Source organism: Gastrolobium bilobum, unplaced genomic scaffold (genome assembly GCF_033153095.1).
Source record: "Gastrolobium bilobum isolate Gb01-03AN ecotype WA unplaced genomic scaffold, APGP_CSIRO_Gbil_v1 utg4040, whole genome shotgun sequence".
Lineage (NCBI taxonomy): Eukaryota > Viridiplantae > Streptophyta > Magnoliopsida > Fabales > Fabaceae > Gastrolobium > Gastrolobium bilobum.
In genome coordinates, this window is record NW_026899650.1 from 6383 (window position 1) to 28174 (window position 21792).

Genomic DNA, 21792 nt, shown 5'->3' on the forward strand with positions numbered 1-21792 from the left:
TACAGTGACGTAATCAAAGTGTCGGCAGAAACTGTAGCATCACGAGTCAGTTACTGTTCACTTAACCTACACTGTTCAAACAGTACCGGTCATGTAACTTGTACTGTAGCAATAGTGATTTTTCAATATATTTAAAGGGTTGCTTCAGTATGTTGAAGGCATCCTTTTATTAGCCGAGTTTGGAGAGATAGTCTAAAGAGAGACTGCGAGGTACTTCTGAGTTTTCTCTTCTTCTTTGTTTTCTCTTTAATCTTTCAATCTGTAACTGTAATCTCAATCTTTATGTTTTGAATAAAAGTTTTATTTCATATCTGCTTATGTAATGAACTCTTCTCTTCTCCATCCTTCCACCCAAGTTTGACTTCGGCCTACCGTATACAGCTTGGGTTCTCACCTTAAATTTATTTTATGTTTTAATTTCTGCATTTTAATTTCAGTCATTTATTTCATATAGTAGTCCGTCTACTTTCCTGCTTTCCATTTCTGCTCTAATTTACTTAATTTCCCTCCTCACACTTCCGAAACCCACTGGTATCAAACCCATATATATATATATATATATATATATATGGGTTTACATTTCTGCAACAGTTGTACGTGCAACAATCAAATACTTGTCATATATATACTTGAAAGCATTAAATGCAGGGGATCATAACCATACAAAGGATGAAAGCATTAAATGTAAAGACTCATGTAAGTTAGTGCGCGAGGCGCGTGAAATTCTATTTTTCTCTCTGATAGGGTTTTCGCGTTTTATGGTGGGAAAAGGGGGAAGACCCCCCAAATCTGAGGGGGATTCTGCAAACAACAGAGATTCTAAGAAGGCGAAGGGTGAATCGATGGTGGATCTGGAGATGCAAGAGGAACCTCCGATTGTGGGCGCAATAGAGGTTGAAAGGGGTAACGATCCGATCAGTCCTGGTACGGGTTTTGGAGCGGAGGAAGAAGTGAAAAGGGATCCTCGCAAGCTGGTATCCTATAAGGATCAGTTGCTTCGAGTCAATGGTGTTTGGGATGGAAATCCTGAGAACGATGAAGATGACTGGTTTGCTCAGTGTAAAAGGGATGAGTTCGAGGAAGAAGAGGCGTTGAAGGCCTACGAACAGAAAGGGGAAGATGATCCGCTGAATCCATTCTATCAGTTCGATGTTCTGGAGAAGATTGAGCAGTGCAAGAGATGGAAGACAGCATTGATAGTCAATCTCATGGGGAAGAAATTAGGGGCGAGATTCCTGTGGAACAGATTACATAAGCTCTGGAGCCTTGAAGGGCAGTACATGGTTCTGGATCTAGAAAACGACCAATATATGGTCGAATTCGAAAAACCTCAGGATTATCTCTTTGTTCAGCAACAGGGGCCGTGGGTGGTGGCTGACCACTATCTCATTGTTCAGAGATGGAGACCCAATTTTGACCCATATGATGAGAAGGTGAGGAAAATGGCAGTCTGGATCAGGATTCCAGAGGTTCCTAGGGAGTTTTATACTCATAAGGACCTTTGGAGAATGGGAAATATGGTGGGAAGAACTCTTAGGATTGACGAAAGTTCACTCAGGATTAGTGGCCAAGGGCAACTTGAGGAGATTACTGATAGGGGAAGGTTTGCCCGTTTATGTGTGGAAATAGATTTAAGCAAAAGCTAACTGTCCAAATTCAGGATAGGCCAAAGACAGCTATATATTGGCTATGAGGGGCTTCATCTGATTTGCTTCCTGTGTGGGCAATATGGACACAGGAAGGATCAGTGCCCAATGCATCCTGATAATTTGAAGCAAGCTGAGGATGTTAATGGGGGGATGGATCAGGGTAACCAGATGCAGCACAGCCAAAATGAGGCTATCTCCAAAGAAGAAATTGAGAAGAGCCAAGAAGTGGATGGTTTTGGTAGTTGGATGACAGTTCAAAGAAGAAATCCTAAAAGGCCATCTCCAAACCAGAAAGCTAAGGAAGGGCCAGTGACCAAGGAGATGCATATTTTAGATGAGAAAGGCTCCCATTCTAATGATCATGCCTCAGGTTCTAGGTTTGGCCCTTTACAAGGGGATTCAAAAGATGGAATTCCATCCACGAATGTATATTCAAAAGGGGCTGGAACCAGTAGCAGTAAGAATTCTGGTGAATTGGGCCAACAGAAAAAAATTCAGGGTGGAAAGAAGAAGAAGAATATCCCAGAAAATATATTGGCAAATCATGTTCATGGAGTTGTAGCCAAGAACTTGGGGAGCAAGACAACTGGTCCCCACCCCCAGGAGAATTTTAGGGGAATACCACAGAAACAGCCTTCGAGGGAAGCTATTCTGGTCGAAAGGGAAAGGAATAAGGAGAGCCTGCAAGTTGGGGTTAAAGGGTCTCCCAGTAGCTTAGGGGTGGATATGGTGAATAGGAATGCTTTGGAGTCCATAAATCAGATTGCCGAGGGCCCGAAGGAACATCCTCCAGATGGGAGCAGTGAAGAAATTGGCTTATGCAATAAGGGAAGAGTTGCAATGGCTCTTGATGATATCACAAATGCTTTGGGTATCAAGTAATAAACCATTTTTCTGGTTTGCTGAGGTTAGAGTTTGTTACTTTCTGTCTATTTGTTTAATGATAGTTTGCACTTGGAATTGTAGAGGAGCGGGGAAAAAGGGATTTTCCTCTCTCATTAAGGACTTAATTTTTCAAAATAAAATTCATGTTCTAGTTTTACTGGAAACAAGAATTAGTGGGAAAAAGGCTGAGCGTGTGATCAGGAGCTTTGGCTTTGACAACCATTTTCTGAGAGATGCTGTGGGATTTTCAGGAGGTATTTGGATCCTCTGGAATAAAAAGAATACGTGTGTTAAGATTCTGGAAGAAGATCACCAATTTGTGCATACAAATCTGCACTGGATAGATTCGGGTGAGGAGGAAAAGTTCACTTTTATCTATGCTAGTCCTAGGAGAGCTGAGAGAATCTCTCTTTGGGATGGAATAAGGAGAATAGCTTCAAATATGTCTGGTAGGTGGGCTGTTATGGGTGACTTTAATTCATACTTAGAAGAAGGGGAAAAACAAGGTGGTTCTGGAATAAATAGTGTTAGTATGCTTGATTTTGAGACTTGCCTCAGTGATAGTGGCTTGTCTGATATTGGTGCTTCTGGTCCTCAATTTACATAGAGAAGAGGAGCCTTACAAGAACGCATTGATAGATTGGTGGTGAATGAGGAGTGGTTTCTTGGCTTTCCTAACAGAACCTTATCTCATCTCCATTTTCATAGGTCAGACCATAGACCTATTATCTTAAGAGATGAGTACAGAAATCTGAACACTGGAGGTTCCAGACCATTCTGGTTCCTTGCTGCTTGGTTAACTAATGAAAGTTTTGATGGAGTGGTTGATAAATGCTGGAGTAATAATGCCAATTGGAGCACTGCAAAGAATGAATTTCATAAGGAAGCTTTGGATTGGCATCAGCAAAATTTCAAGGAGGCTCAAAAGAGGAACTTTCGGCCTCAAAGAAGAATTAAAGGGGTGGATAATCTCCTAGTTAGAGGGCCAGATGATTCCCTTGAATTAAATGAAATTTATGTTCAGGAGGAACTAACATGGTTTCAAAGGTCTAGAAGTAAGTGGCTAGCATTTGGTGATAGAAATTCAAAATTTTTCCATTCAACAACTGTTGCTCATAATAGAAGGAATAAGGTTTTGCCCCTTTAATCTGAAGAGGGAGATTGGATCCATGACCCAGATGAATTAAAAGCCTTGGCAGTTGGTTTCTTTAGAAAACTTTATGTGGAGGATAGCCTGTGTACTCAGGATCTGTGCATAGGCAACTTATTTCCCGAAATTAATAATCAGAGTTGGAAGGACAGTGGCAGAATTCCTGGGATGGAGGAAATCAGGAAAGTTCTATTTAAAATGCAACCTTTTAAAGCTCCTGGAGCTGATGGCCTTCATGCTGTATTTTTTCATACTCAATGGCAGAAAGTGGGAGATTCTGTTATTGAGATGATCAAGGACATCTTTAAAGATCCTAGGAAGGTGGCTGATATTAACCAGACACTGATTTGCTTAGTCCCTAAAGTTGACTGCCCTGAGATGATCAGCCAATTCAGACAGATAAGCTTGTGTAATGTCACCTATAAGGTGATAACCAAGATTATAGCTGATAGGTTGAAGATCCATATGAGCACTTTGGTTATGCCTAACCAATGTAGCTTTGTCAAAGGAAGGCATGCTTCAGACAACATTATAATCAGTCAGGAGATTTTTCATTCCATGAGTTCAAAAAAAGGGAAGAAAGGTTGGATGGCAATAAAGGTCGACCTAGAAAAAGCCTATGACAGAGTAAACTGGCAGTTCTTAAAGGAAACCTTGATAGATACATGTATGCCTTCGCAACTAGTGGTTCTGATAATGGAATGTGTCACTTCTCCTACCATGAATATTTTGTGGAATGGAGCTCAAACTGAAGACTCCAGACCTTCAAGAGGGATTAGACAAGGTGACCTATTGTCACCCTATCTGTTTGTGTTGTGTATGGAGAAATTGGGTCACCTGATCAATATTGCAGTGGAGCACAAAAAATGGATCCCTGTGAAGCTTGGGAAGAATGGGCCTCCTATATCCCACCTCTTTTTTGCAGATGACCTTCTAGTCTTCTCAGAAGCTAATGGAGACCAAGCTAGGCTGGTTGTTAATATTCTGGATCACTTCTGCTGCTCATCTGGTCAGAAAATTAGCATAAACAAAACTAGGTGTTTTTTCTCTAAGAATGTGAACCATACCAGGAAAAGTGAACTAAGCCAAGTCCTCAATTTCTCCATCACTGCTGACTTGGGCAAGTACTTGGCATTCCAATTTTGCACAAGAGGGTTAATAAAAATACTTTCAGGTATATTCTAGATAAGACAAATAGGAGGCTGAGTTCTTGGAAGGAGAGATCTTTGTCAATGGCTGGCAGGGTGGTCCTAACTAAATCTGTGTTGGCTGCACTCCCTACATACTCTATGCAGACATCCTTGATTCCAGTAAGTACTTGTGAAGCTGTGGAGCAGAAAATGAGAGGTTTTGTTTGGGGTTCTAACTCGGAAAGGAGGAAAATCCATGCTACTCAGTGGAGTATTGTATGTAGAGCAAAAAAGAATGGTGGCTTAGGGATTAAAAATCTGAGAGTTACCAATAGAGCCTGTCTGATGAAGATTGGGCATGGAATTTTGTCCCAAAAGAATGATCTATGGGCCCCAGGTGCTGAAGAATAAATACAAGATGGGAGATGGTCTAATTCCAAGTATTCCCAAGAAGCCTGGCTGTTCTAATCTCTGGTTGGGAATTTCTAAAGTTTGGCAAAGGGTGTATGATGGTTCTAGACTGATGGTGGGAAATGGCATTGGTACATTGTTCTGGAAGGACAAATGGCTTCCCATTGGACCTTTAGAAACCCACACTATTCTGACTATTCCACCAGGAATCCTTGAGGTGGACATAGCCTCTATGACTGATACCAATGGTGAATGGAATTGGCAACTGTTTGGCCACCTATTAAATTCAGAAGCTGTGAATATAATTGCTGGGGTATGTCCTCCTAGACCAAGTGAAGAAGATGATAGAATCATTTGGGATCTTTCCCAAGATGGTAATTTTTCTACTAAATCTTCTTTTAGCATGCTGTGTGGGGATGAGGAATGCTACCAACAGAAGCACTGGAACTCTGTCTGGGATTGGGATGGTCCTCCAAGAGTGAAATCTTTTCTTTGGCTTCTCCTTGGAGAGAATATTCTCACAAACCTTAGAAGATGGCAGAGACATCTGGCTGAATCCAACATGTGTCCTAGGTGCAGGGTTGCTCCTGAGAGTTGCCTTCATGTAATAAGGGACTGCATCTGGTCGAGGAAAATATGGAAGTCTTTTATAAGCCCTGCTAACTGGCCAATATTCAGTGAATTGCCTCTACAGCCTTGGCTTTGTGAAAATCTGTCTCCAGGGAAATGCTTAGTGGAGGGATCTGATGGGAATATCCTGTTTGGCTTAGTATGCTGGTTTATATGGAAGGAAAGAAACAGATTTGTGTTTGAAGGACATATCCCTGGTGAAGGTAATACGGCCAGGTTGGCCTGTTCCTATCTTGCCAATTCTATAGCAGCTAAGCAGATGTACAGCAAAGCTGGGATACATCACATAACCAAAAGGGAAATTTTGGTCCAATGGTTCCCACCACCCATGGGATGGACAAAGATTAACTCTGATGGTTTATGTAAGGGGGATAGCAGACAAAGTGGATGTGGGGGAGTTTTAAGGGATGAATCAGGACAGTGGCTTAGGGGATGGACAAAGATTAACTCTAGAAACCTTGGTGTGAGTAGCTCTGTTAAAGCTGAAATCTGGGGAATTTTGTTAGGACTCCAATTGGCAAGGGACCTTGGTTGTAGAAGAGTAATTCTGGAGGGAGACTCTAAGACTACCCTTGATCTGATCAGTAATGGTGTCACTGCCAACCATCCTTTAGCTGGACTGGTTAGCAGAATCGTCCAGTTCCAGAACCTCAGTTGGCAGGTGAAATTTGAACATATATATAGAGAGGGGAATAGGACAGCTGATTGGCTTGCTAATTCTGCAAGTTCTCTAGGTTGGGAGACTTCTTATTTTGATCATCCCCCTGCAGGATGCCTGGATGTATTGGAGAGTGATTTTAGGGGAGTAGCCTGGCCTAGAGTGGTCAGAGAGCTGTAGTTTGTTCTTTCTAACTTCCTTTGTATTCAAAAAAAAAAAAAAGCATTAAATGTACCCCCAAACTTAAGTTGTTACTTGTCCTCAAGGAACAAATGCAATGCAACACCACAAATTTTTTTCTTCAAAACAGTTCCTTAACAACAAGCAAATCTTTCATTTCTCATAAAACATGCTTCCAAACAGAATTCTCATGATCTAGATTTTCAGTCAAACACACCACTTTGAATCACCAAACACAAATATTCACTTCTCTTTTTTTTCTTCTTCACAACAGTTCAAAACAGACATCAGATCTTAACTTTCACTAAAGGACATGCAATTAACTCAGCTGAAGTTTATGCATCAATCAGAAAAAAGGATTGCAGTTTAAAGCATACAAACAATTTCAATGATCAGTGTGACTTTAATGTTCAAATATAATCAGTGGCAAATGGACAATAACAAGGAGGACCGTGACTCATCATGTCATAATACAGAGAAATACATCTTCACAAAAGGCAAATGAGAATGGCTAACACTCTCTACTCACATATTTTCAACACTCAATAGTGCAGGGAGCTGTTTTATCTCACACCTTTACTGGGAATAACCTCAACATAGGCTTGACAAGCTGCTTTGGCATTTGGATGACACACAAATGAGACTTCAATCAGAGGGGCTTTATGGGTTGTATTTTGGCTTGGGTCAAGGTTAGAAATATATGGATGAATGGCTAACTCAGCTATGATGGACAAGGGATGCAATCAGACAACTTAACTAGACATTTCCATGGCTGCCAAAAACTTTATTCTCTTGTACTCTTTTTCTTTTTTTCTTTTACAATTTTTTTTTATGGTGTACAATCACATCCTTTTCTCTTTTCTTTACTCTCAACCATGGAATTGAATTCACTTTTCAATGGATTGCAACTTCACAAAATTTTTATTCCATCATAACTAAGTGGGAAGGTGGTCATTTGATGGGGAAAGAATTTGAGAGAGTAAAAAGAATCCAGCTAGAGGCTCAAAGTGGGTTAATCAAAGGCCAAAAATTAAAGGTTGGCTTTTTGGCTAAATGGGTTAATCAGAAGAAAGTTTGCCCTCTTCATCTTAAAGCTTACTTGTGCCTCAACTAATTACCCAGCATCAAATCAAGTTCTGTTTCTTCTACCCCAGAAAAGAACTTCAGCAGAAAAAAAAAATCAACTGTTTAGGGTTCAAATCCTCACTGGCTAGGCTCAATCACCAACTCACTTGCCTCTTGTTCCAACTTCATTCTCAGCTTCATTCATTTTAGCTCTCAGTCTCCCTATGTTATTATCACACTGCCCTCATTCAACTTGTCCACTTCCATCACACTTTTCACAAAAATTTCCTTCTTTTTTTACAAAAAAATTCAATCCAATCCTCTCTTTAATTTTCCAAACAACTGCTGCCTTCTTTGCAAGTTCTTCCTACATTTACCTCACTAATTTACTTCAAACAGCAAATAATCTCTACCTAACTCAAAACAACCAAAAAAACAGAAAACCTCCTACAATTCTAAAAACAGCAAACAAAATACAAACATGGTTCACCAGCAAACATGGTTCAACATCAGAGTACTCTCCCCCAAACTTATCTACAACAGTGTCCTCACTATTGTGCCTCATACAAGTTACACAAGAAGATATTTGCAAGTAAGATCAGTGTAACCTAAGGCCAGAAGAAGTTCTGGCCTATTTCTCTTGATAATCTGAGTCACCTGACTCAGATTTATCTACATCTTCAGATTCTGATTCAGAATACTGTATGTTTTCCTCTTCTTCATTGTCACTCACTTCCTCCATAGCAGTTTTTGTCCTTGGCCTTCCCCTCTTCCTTGAGCTAGATGAGGGGTCCTCCTTTTTGGTAGGCTGAGGAGTTTCCTCTTTCCTTGTAAATTGAGGCTGAGGAGGATTACTAGCAGCTCTTGCCATGAATTCCTTTACCTGAGGATCCAAAAAAAATGAGGAAGGTGGCCAGGTTAAATCATCAGGTAATGAAGGTAATCCAGGGAAATTTACAAAAGTATTTTTCAAAAAATCATTCAAGACTCTGTCCCTTTCTACAATGTAATCATGAAATCTGGCTTTATTATACATAAAAGAATAAAATTAATCATATGTTTTCTCAAACAACAAGTCCATTTTTTTGTTATGATCTTGCAATTGCATTAGCACTTTATGTATGTGAACCAGATTATTATGTAACCAGCCTGGGAAAAGCTGGTCTTCAGTGGGAGGGCCCATAGTCTCCAGGTGCTTTGCAATATTTTCAGCCTTCTGTCGCTGAGAACTTGCAACATTAGGGACAAATTTCCCTTTCTTTTCTGGGGGAGAAGACTGAGTCTTCTCTTCTTCAACTACCCCTTTCAACTTTTCTTTACCTACTGTTTCCAACTTTTTTCTTTCAACAGAGGGTGCAACAATGCCCTTTTTAATTTAATAATGATTTGCACAGTTATAGCCTCACTTACGTTAAAGAACACATCAGCTGGGTTTGCTGTGACACCCTTTTTCTTGCATAACTGTGATATGAGGATAGGGAACCGTAGCTTGCCTTTCCTACCCCCAGCACAAGCTCCAATTCCCGAAAAAACTAATTTAGCAGCATCTACTGGTTTCCCAACCAATAAACACCACGATAAAACAGCTCTATCCTTAGTCACTTAATTTACATGAGTAGTGGGAAGCAATCTGGCCCTAATAAAATGGTACCAAGTTTGAGCTTTTTCATTTAAAAAATGTTTTTGCAGAGTATAGTTCTTTTCCTTTATTTCTCATTCAGCCCCAGGGACAGCTATGACCTCTAATATCTCAACCATGAAAGCATGATCATGCTTCTTGACATACTTTGCAAACTCATCTTTAGAGGCGCTAGGTAGGGAAAAGAATTCCTTAATAGCCTTGGGATCTTAGGAAACTTTAATGCCTCTAACACTAACCTCAGTTTGACCTTCATTCAAGACTTCTGCATAAAACTCCCGCACCACATTGACATTAGCAGCATCCTTAGGATGTAGGTAAAATTGTTCCCAATGTTGGGTTTGCACTACCTCATGCACATATTCGGGATAAGAGGAATTTTTCTCAAATCCCTTGTCAGGGGTGGGGTCCCTAGCAAGCATAGTTTTCTCAAACCTTTCTATTGCTTGTTCACATGTGAAAGATGAGAGGGAAAAGCTCTCAGGGTCAGGTGTGTGTGGTGTAAGCCTTGGACTGTGAGGTACTCCACTATGCAAGATATGCTTTCTAACCATGATGCCAAGTAAAAAAAAAAATTTAAACACAGCAAATTGAAACTACAAAATAGAAATAAAATAGCAATAATAAAAACAAATTGATACTCAGGTCACTCCCCCAAACTGAAGTTGGATTTGCTTCCAGAAATCAGCGAAAAGAATTCACTAACACCTGAAACAGAAGAAATGAGAGTGCCAGAAATTTTTATTTATTTATTTATTTATTTATTTATTTTTAAACATTAATCAGAACAGATAAAAAAATCAACAACTCAGAATAGTAAAGAAAGAGGAAAAATAATTCAAACATAACAAAACATGCTAATTTTACAGTCTTAAGCTAGACTTTTTGTCACTGTTTTTGTTTTTACAAAGTAGACTGGTCACAAAGAGAGATTGAAATAACAGCTCTCTATGGACTCTCCAAAATAATGTTTTAATCTTTGCCCATTAACAGTGAATTTCCTACCATCTTTCTCACTCAAGATGTCTACAGCTCCATGAAGATGTACCTTAGTGATCTTAAATGGACCAGACCATCTAGATTTCAATTTCCCAGGGAAGAATTTTAATCTTGAATTAAAAAGCAATACTTGTTCCCCCACTGCAAACTTCCTATCCAAAATTTGCTTATCATGCCATCTCTTCATTTGTTCTTTGTACAATTTGGCATTTTCATAAGCATTTAACCTAAACTCATCCATTTCATTGAGTTGAAGAAGCCTATTTTCTCCTGATGCAGTGGCATCAACATTTAGTTGTGTGGTAGCCCAATATGCCTTATATTCAAGCTCTAAGGGTAGATGGCAATTTTTACCAAAAATTAGCTTGTAAGGAGAACAACCTAAAGCTGTCCTATAAGCCCACAAAGAGTCATCTAACTTAAGGGACCAGTCCTTTCTTGAAGGATTCACAACCTTCTCTAAAATCCTCTTAACTTCCCTATTAGTGACTTCCACCTGCCCACTTGTTTGTGGATGGTAAGCAGTAGACACTTTGTGCTTAACTCCATATTTAGCCAAAAGAGCTTCAAATTGTCTACTAGCAAAGTGCTTACCTCCATCACTTATAATGGCTCTTGGAGTTCCAAATCGGGTGAAAATATTCTTTTTCAAGAATTTAATTACCACCTTGGAATCATTTGTGGGTAAGGCAGCAGCCTCCACCCATTTGGAAACATAATCTACAGCAACCAATATATATTGGTTTCCAAAAGAAGGTGGAAAGGGGCCCATAAAATCTATGCCCCATACATCAAAGAGTTCAATCTCCAGAATAGGTTTCAAAGGCATTTCATGCCTTCCAGAAATGTTGCCAAGTCTTTGGCACCTATCACACTTATGGACATAAGAATTTGCATCCTTAAACACAGTTGGCCAATAAAGACCGGACTGCAGCACCTTTGCTGCTGTCCTCATGCCACCAAAGTGACCACCATATGGTGAGTCATGGCATTGCCTAAGGATGTCCTCTTTTTCTTCCTCTAAAATACATCTCCTAATGATCTGGTCAGCACACTTTTTAAACATATAAGGTTCATCCCACAAATAAAACCTGCTCTCATGTACCAACTTTTTCCTTTGTTGGTAACTCAGCTCCTTAGGCAGTTCCCCACTAACTAGATAATTAGCTATGTCAGCATACCATGGGGTTGTGTTAGTGGCAACTAAAAATAGTTGCTCATCAGGGAAGGTTTCTCTAATGGCTTGCTCCACTACCTTTTCATCTTGCTGCCCTTCATTAAGCCTAGACAAGTGATCAGCCACTTGATTTTCGGTTCCCTTCCTATCCTTAATCTCCATATCAAACTCTTGAAGGAGAAGAACCCATCTAATCAACCTAGGCTTGGAATCTTTCTTTTCCACCAAATATTTTATGGCAGAATGGTCAGTATACACAGTGACCTTGGTGCCTACCAAATAGGATCTAAATTTATCAAAGGCAAACACCACAGCCAACAGTTCCTTTTCAGTCACTGTGTAATTTAATTGAGCTCCATTTAAGGTTCGGCTGGCATAGTAAATAGAGTGGAAAACTCTATTTTTTCTTTGTCCTAAAACAGCCCCCACTGCCCAATCACTTGCATCACACATTAACTCAAAGGGCAGTGACCAGTCAGGGGCTATTATGATGGGAGCAGAAATTAATTTCTGTTTTAGCTCCTCAAAGGCTTTATGACAAGCCTCATCAAAATGGAATGGGGTGTTAATTTCCAGCAAATGACTAAGAGGCTTAGAGGTTTTGGAAAAATCTTTTATAAACCTCCTATAAAAATCAGCATGCCCAAGGAAAGACCTTATCCCCTTTATGTTAACAGGGGGTGACAATTTTTCAATTTGGTCTATCTTGGCTTTATCAACCTCTAACCCAGCCTTGGATATCCTATGTCCTAATACAATGCCTTCTTTCACCATAAAATGGCACTTCTCCCAATTTAGGACTAGATTGGTCTCCTCACATCTCTCAAGGACTTTTCCCAAATTTCCTAGACACTCATCATAAGAATCCCCAAAGACACTGAAGTCATCCATGAAGACTTCCACAAATTGTTCTATCATGTCAGTAAAGATGGCCATCATGCACCTTTGAAAAGTGGCTGGTGCATTGCACAGCCCAAAGGGCATTCTCCTAAAAGCAAAGATGCCATAGGGACAAGTAAAAGTGGTCTTTGGCTGGTCCTCAGGGGCTAAGGCTATTTGATTGTACCCTGAATAGCCATCTAAAAAACAGTAATATTCCTTACCAGCCAATCTATCTAACATCTGATCAATAAAAGGCAAAGGAAAATGATCCTTCCTAGTGGCTTTGTTGAGTTTTCTGTAGTCCATACAGATCCTCCAACCAGTGACAGTCCTAGTGGGTATTAGTTCTTTTTTTTTCATTTTCCACAACAGTGATCCCACCCTTTTTAGGGACATATTGTATTGGGCTGACCCAGTTACTGTCAGAAACGGGATATATGATCCAGCATCCAGCCACTTAATAATTTCCTTTTTTACTACCTCTTTCATGATTGGGTTAAGCCTTCTTTGCTGCTCTCTAGAGCTGCTGGTTGGGTCAGTAAAAAGGATTTTATGTGTGCAATAGGAAGGGTTAATTCCTTTTATGTCTGCCAAAGACCAACCTATAGCTCTCTTAAATTTTTTTAAAACAGTCAGCAACTGTTCTTCCTCTAACACAGTGAGCAGGTTGGACACTATAACAGGCAAGGTGTCTTGTTCTCCTAAGTAAGCATACCTAAGGTGATTAGGCAGAGGCTTGAGCTCTAACACAGGGGGCTCTTCAATTGAGGGTTTGGGAATTTTTAACCCTCTCTTGGCCAATTCTAAGGACTCAAAATTTTTATTTTTCCAAACCACATCAGATCTGGAATTTAACCATTTAACCACTTCCTCTGAATCAGTTTGACTGATTTCAAGACCCTCAAAACCAGAAATTTGTAAAGAGTCCAATGCAGACTCATGCAAAAATTTATCTTTGACTACACAGTCAATGATATCTAGCCTAGAACACTCCTCTATGTCTCTTGGGTATTTCATGGCTTTCAAAATATTAAATTTTACTTGCTCACCATTCACATTCATAGCCAACTCACCCTCCTTAACATCTATCACAGCCCCACCAGTGGCTAAGAAAGCCCTTCCTAAAATTATAGGCACCTCTCGGTCTTCCTCATAGTCCAAAATAATAAAGTCAGCAGGTAGAATGAATTTATCTACCTTCACCAAGACATTCTCTACTTTCCCTTCCGGATAAACTAAGGACCTATCAGCCAACTGTAAAGTGACAGTGGTGGGATTAGGCTCTCCTACTTTCAGCTTTTTGTACACACTCAAAGGCATTAAGTTGATACTAGCACCTAAATCACACAATGCTCTGCCTATGTAGTGGTCTCCTATGGTACATGGGATTGTAAAACTTCCTGGGTCTCCTAATTTAGGAGGTATCTTACTAAGCAGATATTGACTGCTCTCTTGTGTAAGAGCAACAGTCTCAAACTCTTCTAGCCTCCTTTTTCTTGAAAGAATTTCTTTCATGAATTTCACATAAGTGGGCATTTGTTCTAATGCATCCACAAATGGAATGTTGACATGCAACTGTTTTAGGAGGTCTAGAAATTTCCTAAACTGATTATCTTGCTTCTGTTTTTGTAACCTTTGAGGAAAGGGTGGTGGAGGTCTTTTTGATGCAGCAGGTGTCTCACTATCTGTCTTAGGGGCCGAACCTTTTTGAGTGGGTTTTTCAATGGAATTATTCCCTAAAGGCTCATCTATAGGGGGCTGAGTGTCTGATTCAACCAGAATGGGTAAGGGGTTACTATGCACAGCCCCTTGGGGGCTGTCATGAACAACAAAATTCTGAACAGGTTCAGAATTTGCATCTTTTTCTTTCTGCATGTTCTCCTCTTCTCTTTTTTTTAATGTGGAAGGTCTAACCACAGCTTCTGGCTGATTTACAGATCTGCCATTTCTAAGCTCTATCATATTGCATTGCTCTTTATTTCTCCTAGGCTCTTCAGTGTTACTAGGCAAGGTACCAGGGGGTCTGGTATTCATAGTGTTTGCTAAATGGCCTAGTTGGGATTCTATGTTTCTCAAGGATGCTGGAATACTTTGCACAACAGCTTCCAAGCTGTTTTGCTTGGTCTCATTCTTAACCAAATATTCCCTAACAAAGCTTCTAAAGAAGAAGGTGGAGCAATAAGCATCTCACTAGGTTGAACAAAAGCTTGCTGCTTTGAAGTTTGTTGGTAATTCTGGGTAGGAAAAGGTATTTTTGTTTGGGCATTAGAAGGGCCAGCTTGCTGCCCTTGCCCTTGAAAATACTGAGGCTGTTGGTTCTGCCTCCATCCCTGGTTAAAGTTATTGGGAAAATTATTTCGGTTTCTATTTTGGTTTCCCACATAAAACACAGATTCTGGGTTGGATGGGCAGCTATCATACAAATGGGGCCCACCACAACAAACACAAGTTACACTTGTGTTTATTGCGTTAACTTTGAGGTGTAGGTACAGCAACTTGGGGTTGGGACAATCTTGCCTCAATGGTTTGTCCTTGGGTTCTCACTAAATTTGACAATGCATCAAACTTGGCTGAAAGAGCTGTTACAGGGTCTATCTCATGTAAACCAGCCACTCTCCTTGGCTATTTTCTCTCTTCAGGCCATTGGGCATAATTTTGAGTCATTTGTTCTAACAACTCATGGGCTTGGTTAAAGGACATAGTCATAAACATGCCATTAGCAGTAGAATCTGCCAAGGCCCTGTTTTGAGTATTCAGGCCATTGTAAAGGGTTTGTAACACTGCCCAAGAGGGCAAACCATGGTTGGGGCATTGCTTAAGAAGGTTCTTGTACCTCTCCCACACATCCATTAGTGTCTCTCCATCGCTCTGCATGAAGTTAGCAATATCACCTCTAGTTTGCACTATCTTATTGGAGGGGAAAAATTTCATGATGAATTTCTCAGCAAGGGTGTGCCAATTGGTTATGGAGTTGGATGGAAGGGAGTTCAACCATTCTTTGGCTTTGTCAGCCAGTGAATGAGGGAACAACTTTAATCTCAGCACATCATCCGAGATGTTGAGATTCCTAAAAGTGTTGGCCACTTCTATGAAATTTCTAAGGTGTTTGTGTGGGTCTTCCATCAACAACCCATGGAACTGCCCCATGTTTTGGAGCATGGTGAACATCACCGGTTCTAGCTTAAAGGGCACTCCATTCACAGGTTGAGCTATGCTTGGATCTAACTCATCCAACATAGGTATGATGAAGTCCATCATGGACCTATCATTATCATTTATGACATGTGGGTTTTCTATCCTTGGTATTTCTTCCTCATTCCCATTTCCATTTCCATTTCCTACATTCTCCATTTCTTCAAAATTTGGGATTGGGATTTGCCTTTGGGCTCTTCTTCTAACTCTAAAGGTCCTCTCAGGTTCTGGGTCAAATGAATCTATGAACGGGTGTGGAGTTGCACTCATGCACCCTTTTTAACTAAACAGGTAAACCTGACTTAGCTAAAACACCTAGATTACTAACCAATTTTTTTTTATGCAAAACAAGAAAAAAATAAACAAAAAAGAACCTGCAAACAGAAAAGTCCCAAGATAATTCACAGCTTTATAAGGCAGACTCACTAAAAGAGTGAGACGGATAATTAAAGTAAAACTGTAACTACAAAATTATGAAATAAAATAACAACTATGAACTATTAGAATAAAAAAAATTTAAATGACAAATAAAAAAACAGAATATGAACAGAACAAAGTTCTAAGCTATTAATATTCACGAACTACAGTAATACTACCGAAACAGAATTCAAATTAAGCTATACTAAAAACAGCAAAAGTAAGCAATTCAGAAATAGCAATCACACAAAGAAATCTGATCATGTACGCCTCGATCCCCGGCAACGGCGCCAAAAACTTGTTGCCTTGCTAACAGTTGTGCAAGTAATGCGCGCAAGTATACGCGACAACAAGTAATATAGGGCTTTTGTGAGTCCCAGTTATCGTTCCCACAAGGATCTTTGCGTTCTAACTTGAAATAAATTTGTAATTGCTAAAAGAACTAAAAATAAAAACAAATAAAATCAAATGCTACTACTATTCTCAACTAGTGTACTGAAAATGTTTTTGTTGAAATTTTCTCTTCTTAAAAAATGATTTTAGTTGGTGAAGGATCTTTAACTACTGCCTAAAAAAAAAGTACTTACTTGAAAGACTTGCAAACTAATTTTTTTGTAATGATTTTCTTTTAAATTTTTAAACAGAAAAATACTTTCAGATTTGAATAAAAATAACAAATGACAAAAATTGGTTTTAAAACAGAGTTTGGAAGTGAGTTGGGTTTTCAATTTCCCCTTCACTCAAATGTCATTAGGATGCTTTAATAGAAAACAGAAAATGCTTTCAGCTTAACGAAAATACTAGAGTAATTGTTGTTTCCCAACATCAATTTTCTTCCACTGACAACAGTTGGCATATCCCTATGTCACTGTTGTCTTAGGACTTTGAGACACCATTTTCACAAGTTACATGGGGGTAACTCCATCCCTGAGGCCATACCCATTGAGAGATATTTTTCTCTCAACTTTCCATGTGCTCACAGTGGGGTCTAGTGTGAGTTATTTCCCAATACTCTCACACCACTAAGAGCTGACTATGTGTGATCATCACATAACAACTCAGAAATAAACATGCACAGTAAACAAACTGAAAACAACCATGCAAACATTAAAACATCATCCAATAACAGTGAGTTCCGGGTACTTTATCCAACCCAACTCTCAGAAAAATTAGCTCATCACCACAGGTTGATGAGCTAAAACACAGCAAGTGTTCATAATGAAAATAGGAACTTTAAAATGTACTGGAAATAAAAACTCAGGAACTATCAACAGCCGATAGTCCTGACCACAGTGCTCATAAAATTTACAAAATAAAAATACTACAAAAAAATACAGAAAACTAAAAATATTCTCAAAGAGCAGAAAATAAATTCAACGAAGAGCAGAAAGGTAGGGAGAGAATAGATGCCTACAAATTTGCCCTTTGTCCCTTTCTTATAGCTGCTCCAAAATCAGCTCTCCCAAACGTACTCTCCTTGCTCCAATCGATCGTGGGTGTGTCCCTTGCACGATTCAGCAACACACTCCAAAAGCAGCTCCAGCCACTAACGATCTCCAGCTCATCAACTCTTTTGGATTTTTCTGGATTGAACCAAGAATCGGTTAGGGTTTGTGTGGGATTGGTTCGATTCGAGAAATGAACCGTGATGGAGTCTAAGGTTCTGTGTCTTGAGTGAAAATCAGAGGGTGTTTTGGTGAGGGGAATCTGGAAGGAACGGTTGAGATGAAGGTTTAGATGGGAAGGGGTTTTCTTGGCCGGTTTGAGAGCTAGGGTTTTTTTTCTCTTCTTTCTTTGTTTCTGATCTGTCTCTTACGATTCTGATCTGTCCCTTTTGCTCCTCTTTCTTTTCTTCTTTTCAATTTTTCTTTTCTTTCCTTCTTTGGGCCGCTGATGGATTTAATTTCCTGGCCCATTCTCTTCTTGTCTTCTTTTCTTTTCTTTCAATTCTGATTTGCCTCTTCTTTCTTTCCTCATTTTTGGGCTTCTGATCAGCAAAATAATGTCCCAATTTCCTTTAGTCTTTTTGCATAGTGAATCATAACCAATTGGGCCTAAAACACAAGAAATCAGCCCATTGACATTTTTAACCAACAAGAGACAATTCACACAAAGTTGGGATATTTTATTCATAAAATCAATTCATTTCCCTTCATTTGCAATATAATTTATATGTTCTAAGTCTCAATTAAGATACTTATCAAATATTATGGATGCCTTCGGTTGAAGTTTTTGGTGAAAGTATGTAAACAAAATATTCTCATGGATTCCATAAGTTTTTGAATACCATAGCAAAAGATAATTGAAGTATCCCCTCACATATGAGTAAATTTTTGAAAATAAGTGCGTAACAATTTTTAAAATATAGGTTCTTAAACAGTTGTCCATTTTAGCAAAAGTAGTATACCCAAACGGAAACCGCCCAAAAAGAAAGTTTGTAAATGTTCTTAATAAAATAAATAGTTCACCATCCAATGACTCATAAATTTGTAATTTTTTAAAGGGTAAAGGATTTCTCCAGTCAATGGAGATAAGTTATCTTCGGTGAGCCCAAAACGACGTCGTTTTGAGGCGAAAATTAAGGTTTTTTTTGCAATTATAATATATTGCAGGGTTATATTAGTCTATATCATTATAATTTTTTAATCTTATAACCCAAAACAACGTCGTTTTGAGCTCACTGGAGATAATTTTATCTCCAGTAGAATTACTTTTCCTTTTTTTAAATAACATTTTATTTGAACGAAAGAAATAACATAACTATCCCACTTTGAAGGCTCCAAATTAAATATGAAAATTCCATGTAGTGTCCACAAAACAAAACAAAACAAAACAAAAGAGCAAAAAGTAACATGGTGAGTGTCCATCTTGGATTAGGATATGAGAAAATGGCCCAAATAGTCAAGTTATAGTCCAATACAAATGTGACATATGCCGAATTCTACTACCCAAGCCTAGGTCCTTTCACTCCTTTGGGCCGGGTGACTGGCCAATTTTCTGGGTTGAATATCTACCTAACAAAAATTATTTTTTCCATTATACCAAAAAAAAAAAAATCCAAACAGTACAAAAATATAGTTTGTGATCAGTGGTTTATCATACGTGCAATTTGGGCTTTAAATGTGGTACAAACAACCAGTGTTTTAAAACTCGGACTGGTCATCGAATCGGTCGAGGTACTGGGTCACTGGATCACTGGTTCAACCGGGTTCAATCGGGTTCAATCGAATTTACTGTTCACATATTAAAAGTATAAAAATATTACTTATATTAATAAAAATTCAAATAAGAAAACTATCAGTGAGCTTCAAAAAATAAATTGATTTTCAATGATAGCAAATATTAAATACTTCTAAACTTTGAGCTCTAGACCATATTCTAATATTGGATTAAAATTGCAATATAAGTTAAATGCATCTTTTGTGCTTGACATGATACGGATAAATTAAATCATGATAACAAATAGTATGCATGAAATATACAATAAGAAAAGAGTGTCACCGTTATCATGATAACAAATAGTATGCATGAAATATACACTAAAAAAAAGTATCCACCGTTGAGATGAGATCATGAGACCATCAGTGTTTATCACCACTTAACTTCAAGAGATCATTATAAGATGCAACTAAATTACATAAACGAACTGCACTAATCTAAAATATCTTATTATTTTCACCTTACTTTTAATCATATTCATCATAAAATATGAATATGATTTAATTCAAGAGTTCTTATCAACAAAAAAAAAAGTTACCAAAAAAAAAAAGGAATGATCGGTCTAACCCGGATCAACTGGGTTTCGGCCGAGTCAACCGGTTCTTATCATGTTGTTCCCTTTTGGTTTATCTGGTTATGAAGTTTCTTGGACCAAAAGAGAGGGAACAAAACTGAAGGATCATAGCCATGTTTAGGAGGCTTACTTCTAAACTTTTCCAAGTCTTTGCTCTTAAAATATACAATAAATAATTCTACATAAAAAAAAAAAAACATTAGGATATCTGCTTTGTGAAATTTCAAGTTTAAACCCCAGTGCATTACATAAATTAAGTATACAAATGTTAGTTATACTTAAGAGAGCTTTTAACTACAAATCTACATTAAAATATTAAAAATAAAAAATATTTAATAGGCAAAAATTCAAAATTAGGGATATAAATGAATTATGCAGCATATAAGGGCGTACCCTGATAACGATGAGAGACCAGTTGCAATCTGAAGGATATCAAGCGGAAATAAAGAAATAATTAAAAATAAATTATTCGGTCAAGTTCACTCCACTGCTCGCTTCAGTGAGCAAGTGAGCGAGGAGGAGAATTAAGCTCGCTCCACTGCTCGCTTCAGTGAGCAAGTGAGCGAGGAGGAGAAAATTGCTCGCTGAGGCTTTGGGATCATTCTGGAACACAAAGAAAGAAAGAAAGAAAGAAGTCAGAGATGAAGACGAAGGAAGGAGCTGTAACAGCCCCAAACCCTGTAGCATGATATTGTCCGCTTTGCCCCGCGCACAAGCACCGTCGAGCTCAAGGTTTTGTTTCTTGGGACACCCCACAAAAGGACTCACACTAGAAGAGGTATCCACACCCTTATAAGGCATGCTTCGTTCCCCTCTCCAACCGATGTGGGACATTACAGGAGCAAAGAGGAATACTGGAGCGTTGCGGAGGAGAAGGAGGGGATCAAATCTGCATCCCTGATATTCACCATTAATCAATTTTTACCATGAACCCTATTTATTTTACTGTACCTTTTAATTCTGTTTTTATAATTATGCATAGCTAAATTCCTTTTAGTAGTTAGGATGAGACAGAACCAATGGGTTCTTAATTGATGTTTACGTTTCTTATGATTCACATTCTTGTTTTTAAATTATGCAATCAATCAGATGTGTATGACTAGCTTTATTTATGACTTGATCACTCATAGATAAACATATGAGTTATGCATGACAATAGGGATGTTGGTGTATGATTCTGATTGTTTGATTGTTGGAATTTGTATAATCTAGGGATAGACTTATAAATTCTATAACCGTAGGTTCTTGCGTTAATTCTTATTTTATGAAAGAGTGCTAAGGGATTAGGCTTTTGATTAGAATAACTGATTGGATTACCAATGGATTGAGATTTAATCAATCATAGAAAGAGCTGTTAATAATTTAATCTTGAATGTAATCGTAAGAATAAGGAAACTCGTTCAGAAATCATTGGGGAAGTTAAATCCTAGCTACGCCTTTTTATTAAAAACTCAAAACCAATTTCAAGTTTTATTAATTCTGAATTTATTTTCTAAATTCTTAAAAATTAAAAATAAGTTTACAAATTCTGTTTTTAATTTAATTACATTATTCTCAAGAACCCCTTTTACAATCGATCCAACTTTAGTTAAATAGAAAAATTATTGCTTGGTCATCAGTCCTCGTCGGATCGACAACTTTTCTTATCACTTTATTACTTGTACGACCGGTGCACTTGCCGAGTTTGCAACAAGTTTTTGGCTTAGGTTGAACTGGTGTGACCTTGTTATCTTCAGATGCCATCTTTTCAATTAACTCAACAACTCTAGTCGTAAAGGTTTCATAGCAAGAGAAAATTAATCATATCATGTATTTATAAAGATAAGTTTAAATCTATTAGATCAAAGTTCAAATTTTAAATAAGCAAAGAAACATTATTAAATATAAACCCAATTTATTTAAAAAATTGATATATTAACATAATAATTAATAGTT

General features: G+C 38.3%; 1 non-coding gene across 1 annotated transcript; it reads left to right on the forward strand.

The window, feature by feature from the left end:
- Nucleotides 1-15249: 15249 nt before the first annotated feature.
- On the forward strand, nucleotides 15250-15355 carry LOC133292204 (small nucleolar RNA R71). The gene has a single exon (XR_009748883.1). It is a non-coding gene; the product is annotated as a small nucleolar RNA R71 (small nucleolar RNA).
- Nucleotides 15356-21792: the final 6437 nt, after the last annotated feature.